We start from the raw sequence: 13,145 nt of genomic DNA, 5'->3' as shown, positions 1-13,145 counted from the left end.
TAATCTCACCAGACACCATATGTTAAAATATAATCTCCTGATTTTAAAGTCACACTCTTGAATTTGCAGAAAAAACAAGTCATGATTTGTGGTTTGATAAGTTTGGCAGCATTAGAGAGCTGGCTTTTGGTACATTCCAAGTGGTAAATTGTAGTAAAGACAATAATGTAGTGTCTAGTATCTGTACCTGTAATTTCCAAAGTTTAATACCTGTAGTCTTTATTAAGATGTACAATTACTTTTTTTTCATTAAGTGCTTTACAATGCCCAAATTATAAAATTAAACTCGAGTTATAAGCCTCTCAGATTTACCAACAGTAATGTTCCCTTTTCTCCCAGTGGCTTGTCATTAGATGTTCAGTTACTATCGTAAGTTCCTTTTTCAATCTGCTCTGTAGTTGTTTATGTCCCAGTGATGTTTTACTGTGATTTATATTAGTTTGTGAGATTTAAATTTTAACATTGTAAGAAAATACTGGATTACATTTACACTGAATAAAGCATGGATCTGTAAGAAAGGATGATGGGACTCTGAGTCACCTTGTTGGCTTTCAGATTCTGGAATTAGCCAGACACCTGGCTTTTTCTCAAAAAGAGACAGAAACAGTCACATAGTTCTTGTACAAACATATTTTCACAAGAAAACCGTGCTGTAGGAATCATTTTGCAAGACCCAAACATCTGGCTAATCCAGGATGATCCCAGAATGATGTTTGCTCTGTCATTACAATACAGGAGATATTCTATGGAATAAACATACAGGATAAGTCATATGTCTTCTGTGTTTTTAAGCGATTTGAGGAAGTGAAACAGTGTGCAGCAGGACATTGTTTCCCTCCTATATGGATTAGTAGCAACGCTGTATTCAGTCTCCAGTGTTAACACCTTCTAAAATCGGGCTGTTTATCAGTCCATTGCTTCCATAGACTAAGCCAGAGAATTTGAAACAACTTTGTTTGAATTACATATTTTAGCTTGGAATGGCATATCTTAGTTTCGAAGTCTCAGCTAACCAATAATTTAATGTGTGTCTTACTTTTGCCCATTTGCATTATTTAGCCTTCTTGTGTGGCATCTGGCCCTTACATTGGGCCAGATGTAATTGTCATTACATTACAAATTCTTGACATTTTATACAGTAAATTACTTTCTTGCTTATAAAAATTATTCTTCTTTTCTCCTCACTTAGACTGTTGCTAGAACCAAAACAAACCTACTGACTTAATCAAAGTCAGTAGATTTAATCCTGTGAAAGTGAGCTCAGAGGCACACCTACTACTCATTGTCAGTTTAGCCACCTACTACTCATTGTAAATTCAGCCCTTTTTCACATTGTAAATCTTCTAAGGAATAAATATTTCTAGTTCAGTCTTTAATACAATTAATAGTTGCTATTTGAGAGTTCTCACGGTGTCAGGCAGCAATTTGGAATTCATCTGTTATTAGTATATCATTAATTTTGAATATTTCCCGCTGGTTATTAATTGTTTGCAGTGAGAGTGAAAGATCCAATTGGGCTTTGTTTTTCTAGATTACTTCTACTTTTGAAACAGGGGAATGACAAAGCAAATAATTTTGCTCATATAGAAATACCTTTACAAGTGTTTGAATTTGCATGTTCCATATGAAGAGCAAGTCTGTCTCCTAATCGTACAGAACAGAATCATAGAAAATAGAATATATTACATATATATGCATGTTAGAAACACTATATACATATTCATAGATGCAGACAGTTCACAAAATAACAGTCATCCTTTTTTTGCATTGAACTATCCTGTTCAGTAATAATTCTCTTTCTTATTTGGTCACTAATAGTATTTGATATATTCATAGTTCATTACTAAGGGAATTGTTATTCATTCCTTTTGTTTGTGAAGGCAATACATATGAGCTAGTTGAAGCAGTGATTAGCGCTGAAAGCTTCCTATCTTACATTTGCTAATGCAGGCTAGGTATTTGATACTGCTTTTCCAAAATACGGTAGCACTTCATTTGTGGCATCATGAAATTCTAGCAATGTGAATGCTTGACTTTGTAACCCTGTTAATGTTCTTTTAATGTAAGTTGTCATTGTGTAGCTTCTTAGCTGTTTTTCTCTTAAGCGAGCTAAAAAATCACTGTACTGATAAGTAGCATCCTGTTAACACTCAGTTGTTTCATGTTCTTGTCTGGAAACTTTTTATCCATCCTACAGATGTTGGTGCTATTTTTTCTTAATTCTCATTGGCTATTTCTTACAAATAGCAGTTTCTATAAATTACAAGCTCTTTAAAACAAAGCCTGTGCTTTACAGTATATACAAAGCGTAGTACTTTCAGTCTAGAGAAGTACAGAAAGATTTTTTGAACTTCAAATGTTCCTTAGCTATAGGAAGCATTAAGAAGCATTTATCAATAAAATATTACTTTTCTTGTGGGAGTTTTTCTTTTTATGTTATAGTTAGTCCTTGTTTCAGCTGGGATAGTTGCAAAAGTCTAAAGACTGCCATGATATATATTTCAGATTACTGTGGACATCCATGTATATCCACTTTCCTGCCCTTATGTGTGTAACGGTTAGGATGTAAAGATACGAAGTAAATGGAAATGTTCCTTCAAGTAGGATAAGATAAGAGAATTTTGGTCATATAAATCTCATTTCCATGTTCCAGATGCAAAGTCCTCTTGCAGCAAAGTCTGTTGAGTCTCAAAGCAATTCTACTGTTATGCCAGGACAATTAAAGAACTGAATTATTTCTTTATACTTCAACAGAAGTGAAATTTCATCAAATTGTTAAGAAAAAACATCATTTTAAAAGGTGAATCAAAATACAACATATTTAATTTTTAAAATGGAATATCTGGGTTTGGTTTTCTTCCATGTTCAAATTGTGTGAAGACCCCTGTGGTTTAAATAACCCAGTTGTTGTACATTAATAAAAATCCCATTAAATTAAATGGCCACTAGGCATATAGAATGTCTTGTTGCAATTTCAAGAGACAGTTTGTTACAAGACACCCTGCTACGTACCTTTTATTTTATCAAAATAAAGGAGAAAAATAAAAGGTTGCAAAATGTGTTTATTTCTGTGATGTGTTGTTTGTTGGTTTTGGGTGTTGCTTTTTTTTGTATATATATAAAGAATGAAAGAGTTGGCTTATTCTATGTCTGGTACATTTATAGCACAACCAACAATAAATATATATAATCATCAGAATCGATCAGTAATTTTCATCCTCTGAACTATTACTTGTTTCCTTTGGAAGATGGCAATTCAAGAAGTAATTCAGTATATATTGTATTAAACTGCTTGAGAGCACTTATTGTGCTTGTTTGCCAGCAAACATTTCTGAAATAGGGCACTGTTTTTCTTGCAAATATTTTTCTTTTCTTTTCTTTTTTCTTTTCTTTTCCTTTTCTTTTCTTTTCACTTTTCTTTTCTTTTTTCTTTTCTTTTTCTTTTTTCTTCTTTTTTTTTTCTTTTTCTTTTCTTTCTTTTTTTCTTTTCTTTTCCTTTTTTTTCTTTTTTTTTCTTCTTTTCCTTTCCTTTCCTTTCCCTTCCTCCCTTCCTTCCTTCCCCCTTCCCCTCCCCCCTTCTCCCCTTCCTTCCTTCCTTCCTTCCTTCTTTTTCCCTTTCCTTTCCTTTCCTTTCCTTTCCTTTCCTTTCCTTTCCTTTCCTTTCCTTTCCTTTCCTTTCCTTTCCTTTCCTTTCCTTTCCTTTCCTTTCCTTTCCTTTCCTTTCCTTTCCTTTCCTTTCCTTTCCTTTCCTTTCCTTTCCTTTCCTTTCCTTTCCTTTCCTTTCCTTTCCTTTCCTTTCCTTCCCTTCCCTTCCCTTTCCCTTTCCTTTCCTCTCCTCTCCTCTCCTCTCCTCTCCTCTCCTCTCCTATCCTCTCCTCTCCTCTCCTCTCCTCTCCTCTCCTCTCCTCTCCTCTCCTTTCCTTCCTCCCTCCCTTCCTTCCTTCCTTTCTTTTTCTTTCGCTCCTTTCTTTCTCTCTCTCTTTTTCTCTTTTCTTTCTTTCTCTTCCTTTCTTCCTTTCTTTTTTCTTTTCTTTCTCTTCCTTCCTTCCTTTCCTTCCTTCCCTTCCTCCCTCCCTTCCTTTCTTCACTTGACATATATAAAAAAACCTGTGTATATATTGAATACTTGTGCAAACAAATCACAAATATCACAGTGAGATGTAACTGAAGTAAGAAGACCTTGCAAGTATAAGAGGTTTATAGCTGCTCCTTTCTGAATGATGCAAGCATTGTTGTAGACAGCTTTCCCTTTCTACCTTCCAACTTAATAAGTGGCAAGTTCTGCCATTGCCTACCTGTGGTTCTGAAATCCCTCTGTTGACTAAGTTGTTTATGGTTGGTTTATTTTTTCTGAAGACTGAATTATTATGGTACTGTCCCTATTCCTTTAGCCAGTTGCTTCAATGAGTTCAAAAGACAGTCTGTCCTCAAAAGTTTATGACCCTAATATCTTAACTATTCTCATGTAGTTGTTTGTCTTTAATTTCTATCCCATTTTCTCTTGGTTTTTAACAGCCTGCTGCTAAACCAGACTAATGCAGTCAGGCAGCAAGTTTTGTCTAAAATACCTTAAAAAATCAACATTGATAGTTACTTGCTGCAAATACCTGTTGTTGAATTTTAGTTTTCTTCTGCTTATACTATTTACACTCACAATTTAGATCAAAAACATCATCTTCGCATGGATAGTGTTTATTACTTGCTAAAAATGCATGAAACGGGTTTTATATACTACATGTTAATAGCACAGATTTCTTTCCTGCCATTCTCTTTTCAGTTTTGAATGACTCCTTGCAATTTAAAGGGTAATAGATGCAACCCAGTTTTGTATTAAAAATTTTCTTTAAGAACTGGACAGATAGTAACAACAATATACTTTCATTGTTTTTCAAGGATTAAGTTTTCTGTGAGAGTGGATGGATCTTGGCTGTCGTAATATTCCTATAGACCCTTCACAGGACTAGGAGGGTTGTGCTGACCCTGCTCAGGCTCAAGGACCAACTTCACTCCATCAGGTGAAAACTCAAGGAATTTTGCTGTTAACCCTGATTAAGCTATGTAAAAAGTTAATCTCTATATGGAGGCCTTACAGGACAATGAAACTATTTTGGCTGAAATGTGAAATGATGTTAGCAACAGTTGGTGTAAAAAACAGAAGCAGATATTGCTCGTCTGAAAATAATTTATGTAGATACAATGAAAGTTTCCTGAGTACATAGCATGATTCTTAGGTGCCACCATGTTATGACCTGTTAAAAAGCAGTGTAGCAAAAGTGTAAGAAGCTGTTTTAACTGGTCAGATTTTCATGACAAATATTTCAGGTGGTGTTTCCAGTAGTTCCTGTTCCTTTGAGAAAACAGGCAAAGCAAGAGAGATTTGTGAGAGGGAAAGATGTCCTTCACTTCTTTATTTAGCCTTTTAATTTAAATATTCAAATTATATGTAAATTGTGTTATATATATTTAAGTAATACTGTCTTCTTACGGGAAACCTTCTTGGCCCCTCCCCCATTTAATTAATGTGTACAAGCAATTTCTGATAGAAGGCAGAATGCAACCGTCTGCATTTCTCAGTATTGTCATTTTTCAGATAGAACTCACAGGTGTCTTTTAAACAATGATTAATTAGAAAGCAAAGTCTATTTTTCCTGCTCATTTGTTTGTTAACTACCTCTGTGATAATAATATATGTGCATATTTAATTTCCTCCATTGTCAATGAGCATCTTAGAACCAATTACTACTTATTTTATAATATTCTTGTATTCTTCTTTATTCATGCATTCTATTTACCAAATTAAATTACTTTTCCTCCAAAGGACATTTTAAAGTATTATAGTCCTATTCATTGATAGGTTGTTTCCAATACAGTATTAGAAGATTCTGAAGCACATAATATGAAGCACATGTTCAAAAAACAGAGTTCTTCATTTTGTCTGAAATAGTCTTTCCTTTGCTCTCTTTTTTTTTCTGCGTGCAAATTCTGAATAAAGAGGCTGCATATGGACTTATTGGACTAATGCGTGGGAATATGAAAAACAACATTCACTCGCATTAGTGTAGATGGCAAGGAACATACTACGTCAGTCCTGCTAGTGTCATAAAATCAGAATATTTCGGGTTGAAAGAGAACTAAAAGTCATCTAGTCCAACATCCCTGCAATGAGCAGGGACACCTTCATCTAGGTCAAGCTGCCCAGAACCATATCCAGCCTGGCCTTGAGTGTCTCCAGGGATGGTGCATCCACCACCCTCTGGACAACCTGTTCCAGTATTTTACCATCCTCACTGTAAAAAATTTTTTCCTTACATCCAGCCTGAATCTCTGCTCTTTTAGTTTAAAACCATTATCCCTCATCCTATGACAACACATCCTGCTAAAAAGTTGTCCAGTCAGTGGTTGCTAGTGACCACTGATAATGTGTTCTGAGATACTGTATGTTCTCTGATGAGTCTTTCTGTTTCCCTTGACCATACATACCCCTATTGCTAAGTCTGCAGATATAGCTAGTAATTTATTTTATTCAGCTATGTTGTATGTGGGAGGCAGAATCATGTTCCCACTGAGGGTGCTCCCCTGACTGCATTGTGCTCATGTAACATCTACTTTCTTTCACTCTTGGCTTTCTCTTTCAAGCACTGTACATCAATTTCCCACCTCCATGATGCTGTTTCTTCCTGATTTCTACCCTTCCATTATGTGCTCCTTAATCTCTCACACTCCACTCTGAATCCTCCACACATTACAAGTAAACACTAATCTCTATCATTCATTGCTGTTTCAAGTGATAGTATTGGACAGCCCTAAAGGAAGCCAGCACAGCACTTTAGAGACTGGGAGAAAATGTATGGGTTGCACATTGTCAGCGCTGGCAGTCTTACCTCAGCATCACTTCAACATTTAATCAACTACAAAAGCCATTTAATGCTTGGGATACTCCAATGCTATAAATATGATCCCTTAAGTAATTACACAGCTTTATATCCTGTAACATATTTGGTAACACTTTAAATAAAGTGTCTTGTGTGCATTTCAAGGCATTTTTAATTTAGACTGGATACAGCTATGATTGCATGCTAGATAAATAACAGTTCAAATTTAAATGGATGCATTGAGATTCCACAACTAGCTAATAATTAAATAACTTGGGATATTGCAGTTGAAAGTATCCATATATTTTAATGATTAATTAGTAGCATATAACTTTTATGAAAAACATCTTTCCTAATAGCACACTATCAGACACACAAAGAAGTAGTGTGGCGAGGCCTATTACTTTGCCTATGAATACGGATTCTAATAGAGATATTGGACTGTAGAGAAGAAAATTATGTCAGTGCCTGGGTTTCTTCACCTGGATACCAACTCCTATAACCTGAAGATGAGCTACCTCAATCTTTTATTTACCCATGACATTCAGGGTATGGTACTTGTAATGTTTGTCTCTGGTTTGTAAAACCCTATTATGAAAATAAACAAACTGGTCTTAATTTAAAAGTCAAAGTGTTTTCCTATCACAGTTTTTAAATGAAATGTGTATCTATGTATTAAAAAGCCTGTTCATGTAGTACTTTTCTTTAGCTTCCCTTTTAATTTAAAATCATTAAAACTTTTACTCGACTGAAGTAAAATTTTGTATTTCAAAACCAAATTTCAAATTGAGCTTTTGCTTTTTCATTAGAAATAATAATAATTAAAAGAGTAATTACTAATATACACAAATATAACTTTGGAATCCTACAGGACAAATAAAATATACAAGTCATATTACATATTTCAGAGCAGAATTAACACTTCTCTTGCCTTCAGGGTTCCACACCACTTTAAATACAGAGTATAATTGAAGGGGTACAAAATGTTTCTGCACCTGTAAGTTCACAATAGTGTATTTAACGATATACTATTTGAATAACAGTTGCTTATTCTGTAATTTACACTACAGTTAAATGCTAGTTAAGGATCCCTTCTAGCAGAGCACTCCAATATTGCAAGCATTCACTAACTTCCAGAAATTGAAAGAATTGGGGGAAAAAAGTCAACCTCCTTTTACTAGTTGTCATTATCCAGATAGCTTAATTTCTGAAATTAAATTTCTGAAATCTTTGGAAGAGTAAGATGCTTACTTCTGACATGCAAAGCTACATTTGTACAGCATTTCCTCTTCTTTAATATTGTTATACAGAACCCTGAGGAACTGGATGTAAAGTGGACATCTAGGAGCATTATAAAGCTCTGTTATTCAATACCATCCAAAGCTTTACACAATATTGTAAATCTACACTGTATTAAGCTGACAAATCATTTAGTTACATTTAGGTACTGTATTAAGCTGTCTTCATTTAGTCAGTAAACTTCATTAAAAATGCTAATAAACATTTTCACTTTTGTAAAGCCATGAAAACACAAAGAACTGCATAGAGAATGATATGTAGGTTTATATATATGTAGGATATATATAATTTTGTAATATCTCTCTTAAGCAGGTACAGTTCTAAAAGAATCAAAACTATCAAGTGGCATAGGAACGGTCAGAAATCTTTGTGGCAAATGAAGGCTATATGCTTATCTAGGAAGCCTGAGTAACCTAAAGAAAATGGTGTTCCTGAAAAGCATTTCAGTTAAGCTCATAGTGGATACATTATAAAGTTTGGTATCCATTGAAAGTTTATGCCTCGCCTTCCATGAGAAACTAATTGTTTAAAAGGAATAGATACAACATGTGCAACCAAACGCCAGAATAAACCTATTATTTTCTTCTTTCTTCCATTAAAATGCAATTAAATAGCAAGGACGAGGGAGGTTTCATAGCAGTCTAAGTTAGGCTGGTCTAATGTTTTGTCATGTAAACAATTAAATAAGCGGTTTTATTTTTTCCTAAAAATTAATCTATATCAACTTATCTCCAGTTTCATCGGAACTGGTAGAAGAGAATAATTATTTTCTATGTCCTACACAGATTATTTCTGTTGCTGAAGCTCTGATATGCACTGCCTAATTTTTTTGTAATGGAAGCATGCAGCTGACTCATATTTAATTTCAAAGATATTATAACCCTTATATTCTTTTCTGTACTCCTCTACAGGTCTCATTTTGTACAAGTGCATTTAAATACTCTCTTTGAACTGTAGATCTTTACTCATGCTTTCATTTAATTTGCTCTTGTCAATTTCTTGCTTTCTCTCCAATTAGCCAAGATCATTTTGATTTATGATCATATTCTCCAGAGAGCTGGCAAACCTTGTTCTTTGCAGTTTCCTGCAAAAATGTCACTCTGTCATCCAAACTGTTGAAACTGTTAAGTGGAACTTGGCCTTCAATAAACCCTAGCTGGAAAAGATTCCTTCCCGTTTTGACAGAGGCATATTGATAATTCTTTTTGAGAGCTACTATTCAAATTTGTTGTACATGAACCAGTCAATTTCTTGTAAAAATACCATTGATGTAAGTTACTTCTAGACCAGTATTTACTTAGCTTGCTTAGGAGCCAAGCCATTTGAATAATACAAAAAATGTGGCAAAATCCAAATATCCAAGCGCATATACTTTATTCTGTCAAAGAAGGAACTCTTTCACAAACCCTTTCTAGAGATGAAAAGGAGGATAATTTTTGAGGATTTTCACTCTCCTTTTCCTCTCTACTAAATATAGTTACTACATTTGCCTTCCTTTGGTCTTTGGGGATGACAGTAAAGCTTAGAGATTGCTTTAGAAAAGCATTCAAATGTGAATTTCATAAGGCCCTAACAATTCAGACTGTTTTAATCATATATTTTTCTTCTTATTTGGACAGTGTTCCTGTCTTCTGGATAAATTCAAGTAGCTAGTCACAATTTAATGTTTTGGTAATGAGCAAAGAAACTGAAAGGCACTGAATATTTCAGCTCTTTCTGTGCATCTATTATTTGCTGTCTTTCGGTTTGGTAATGGAATTATTCTTCCCTTTCTTTTCCTCTTATTTATAGTGTATTTATAGAACCTTTTCTTGTTGCCTTTTGTGTTCCTTACTAATTGAAGTTCTTTGTGTCTCAGCCTTTCTGGTTTATTCCTAGGTATTTATGGATTTTGTTTGCAAGTATATGAGTTCAGATTCAATTATTATATTCTCCTTGAATATTGCATTATTATTATTATTATGGATTGTAATTCAGGTATTTGTATTCGAAAATTTTTATTTTCAATGTAGTATTTATCCAGAGGACTCTCATCTTATGCATTTTGTGTACAAATGTTTTGAGGTGATAAGGAATAGTCATCATTTATTGCTTGAGTCGCACTTGTTTTTCTTTCCTCCTTATCTTTATTCTTGTTGCATATTCCTAGCCCTTATCTATAGTATTCTGCATGCATTACTAATATAGTGACTCTAAATATTTCACTGTTATTTTTCATGGCTGTCTTTCTTTTATCAGATAGAATGCAAGTGAAGAGTGAGGTTCCCTGAGAGTAACAAGGTCTAAAGATACATGTCCTTCCTTTTAGTTTGGCCAGTGGAATATTATCTTTCCTTGTAACTTCAGGAATTAACTTCTTTCTGAAAACCTTTCTTTGTTTCAGTGGGATTAGAAACCACCATGGGATCTTTTTTCCTCATGGAATGTCTTTGCAGTAGTTAAAAGTTCATTACCACTAGAACCATAATTAGTGTATTTTAAAATATTAATATATTTTGAGATTGCCACTGAATTGCACTTTGTTAGAATGATATACCACTACCTTGGTCTCTACAATATTCTTCATATCCCAAACGGTTGCACAGCTACTACAAACTGAAAGCAATCACCAGCAGCTGAGACAGTGTGGTCAATTCATCTTGCAGAAGCAAACTTCATAACAGCACAGGTAAGTGGTAACAGGTAAGACAGTAAGTATTTTGCTGGAAATTTTATCACTCAAAAGAAAATTCTGTTTCTGGCTGGAGAGTAATCCAAAATCAAGTAATATATGCCATCACTGGTTTGAGGCTATTCTTTAAAAGATAGTACACACATAAAAGTTTTCTGTTATTTCTTCTTATTCTTCCTGGCTTTTTACTTAGTGTATGTTACATTTCCAGTATAACGATTGCACATACCCTAGTCAATCTGAGTAATGAAAACTATGATTGTATCTTCCTTAAGACTTCCTATCAAAGTAGAAAGTTGCATTTCCTGGCCATTTAGGGTGTGCCCATGTTCACTGTAGCATTTGGTCTGTCTAGCCCTCTATCGGTTGCCAAAAATATGCTAATTAAATTAAACAGAAGTTATTAATCCAAACTATCAAGAAAATGCTGCCCCTTTTCCTCACTATCAAATAGAGTAACCAATTTAAATAAAATAGAAATTATACTTCTAGGATAGGCAAATCTAGTTAACATCATACCTTCAAAGATGTGGAAAAACATATTCCTTTCCTGTGAAGGAAGTGATTTATGGCTGCTACTTACCATTTTCCCACAAAACACGGTACTGTAATTCAGGGTTTAAAATTTCTGATGCTTTCCGTTAAGGAAAAGAACTTTGCTGCCATATGAAGGAATAAAAAAAAAAAAAAATTGGGAAAAGAAAAAAAAAAAAGAACCCATATGTAGAAGGAAAAACCTCACAGAGATCCAAAAAGCTAAGAGCATAAAGAAGTGGATAAATCATGTTTATAAGTGACTAAAATTAGACATTTTAAATGCTTCTAAAATGGAAGTTTAAGAGTTTGCTCCTCCTGGAAATCAGAAGGTTACCTGTCTTGAAATGGAGGCAAGCAAACACAATTATTTTTACTCTTTCCTTTTTTTCTTTTGTGATTCCTTCTGCCTTGCCATTTTCATTCATGTCTACTTTTGGTTTTTCCCATTAGGAAAATGTCATCATGTTCCAACTCACAATATTTATGGAAAAAGTTACAAACCTGTTGCAATAATCAGTTCTGCTTTTCCTTAATATATATTTGTTTGCTTTGACATCTGAATGATAAGGTGAATTGCCGATGACACCAAGCTGTGTGGTTTGGTTGAGATGCTGGAGGGAAGGAAGGTCCAGGGGGACCTTGACACACTTGTGAGGTGGGCTGATACCAACCTTATGAAGTTTAACTATGCCAAGTGCAAGGTCCTACACCTGGGTCAGAGCAGTCCCAGGCACAGGTACAGGTTGGGCAGAGAAGAGATTCAGAGCAGCCCTGCGGAGAAGGACTTGGGGATGTTGGTTAATGAGAATGAACATGAGCCGGCTTCAGTGTGTGCTTGCAGCCCAGAAAGCCAACCGTATCCTGGGCTGCATCAAAAGGAGCGTGACCAGCAGGTGTAAGGAGGTGATCCTGCTCCTCTACTCTGCTCTTGTGAGACCTCACCTGGAGTATTTTGTGCAGTTCTGGTGTCCTCAACATAAAAAGGAATGGAACTGTTGGAACAAGCACAGAGGAGGGCCATGAGGATGATCAGGGGACTGGAGCACCTCCCGTATGAAGACAGGCTGAGGAAGTTGGGGCTGTTCAGCCAGGAGAAAAGAAAGCTGCGTGGAGACCTCATAGCAGCCTTCCAGTATCTGAAGGAGGCCTATAGGGATGCTGGGGATGGACTCTTCACTAGGGATTGTAGTGATAGACAAGGGGTAATGGATTCAAACCTAAACAGGGGAAGTTTAGATTGGATGTAAGGAAGAAGTTCTTTCTTGGGAGGGTGGTGAGGCACTGGAATGGGTTGCCCAAGGAAGCTGTGAGTAGTCCATCCCTGGCGTTGTTCAAGGCCAGTTTGGACAGAACCTTGGGTGATACAGCTTAGTGTGAGGTGTCCCTGCCTATGGCAGGTGGGTTGGAACTAATGATCTTCAGGTCCTTTCCAACCCTAACTATTCTATGATTCTATGATTCTAAATTAAGCAAGGCATACCTAGGTACTCTGTGTACAGAATTTATAGTGAGAACACTAAGATGAGATGAATTGTTCTTGAGACCTATTGTAGCTGTTGCACCATCTGCTACATCAAAAAAAAGTCAAGGCGTAGTTTCTGCGTGACATACAATGGTTCTAATTATACACTGAGTTTTACAAAAGCTCATATGGATAAGAATTTAATAAATGTGAAACACACCAAGGTGATAAATTGATAAAGTTTTGTAAGGGTAGATTTCCTCTTTGATCTGCAAACACAAATCAAAATGAGAACATTAGGAAG

This window comes from Pezoporus wallicus, unplaced genomic scaffold (assembly GCF_028554395.1).
Source record: "Pezoporus wallicus isolate ANWC-B61680 ecotype Strahan unplaced genomic scaffold, APGP_CSIRO_Pwel_v1 contig_7099, whole genome shotgun sequence".
NCBI classification, from domain to species: domain Eukaryota; kingdom Metazoa; phylum Chordata; class Aves; order Psittaciformes; family Psittacidae; genus Pezoporus; species Pezoporus wallicus.
The sequence above is the reverse complement of the archived record's forward strand: the minus strand, read 5'-3'. Positions refer to the sequence as shown.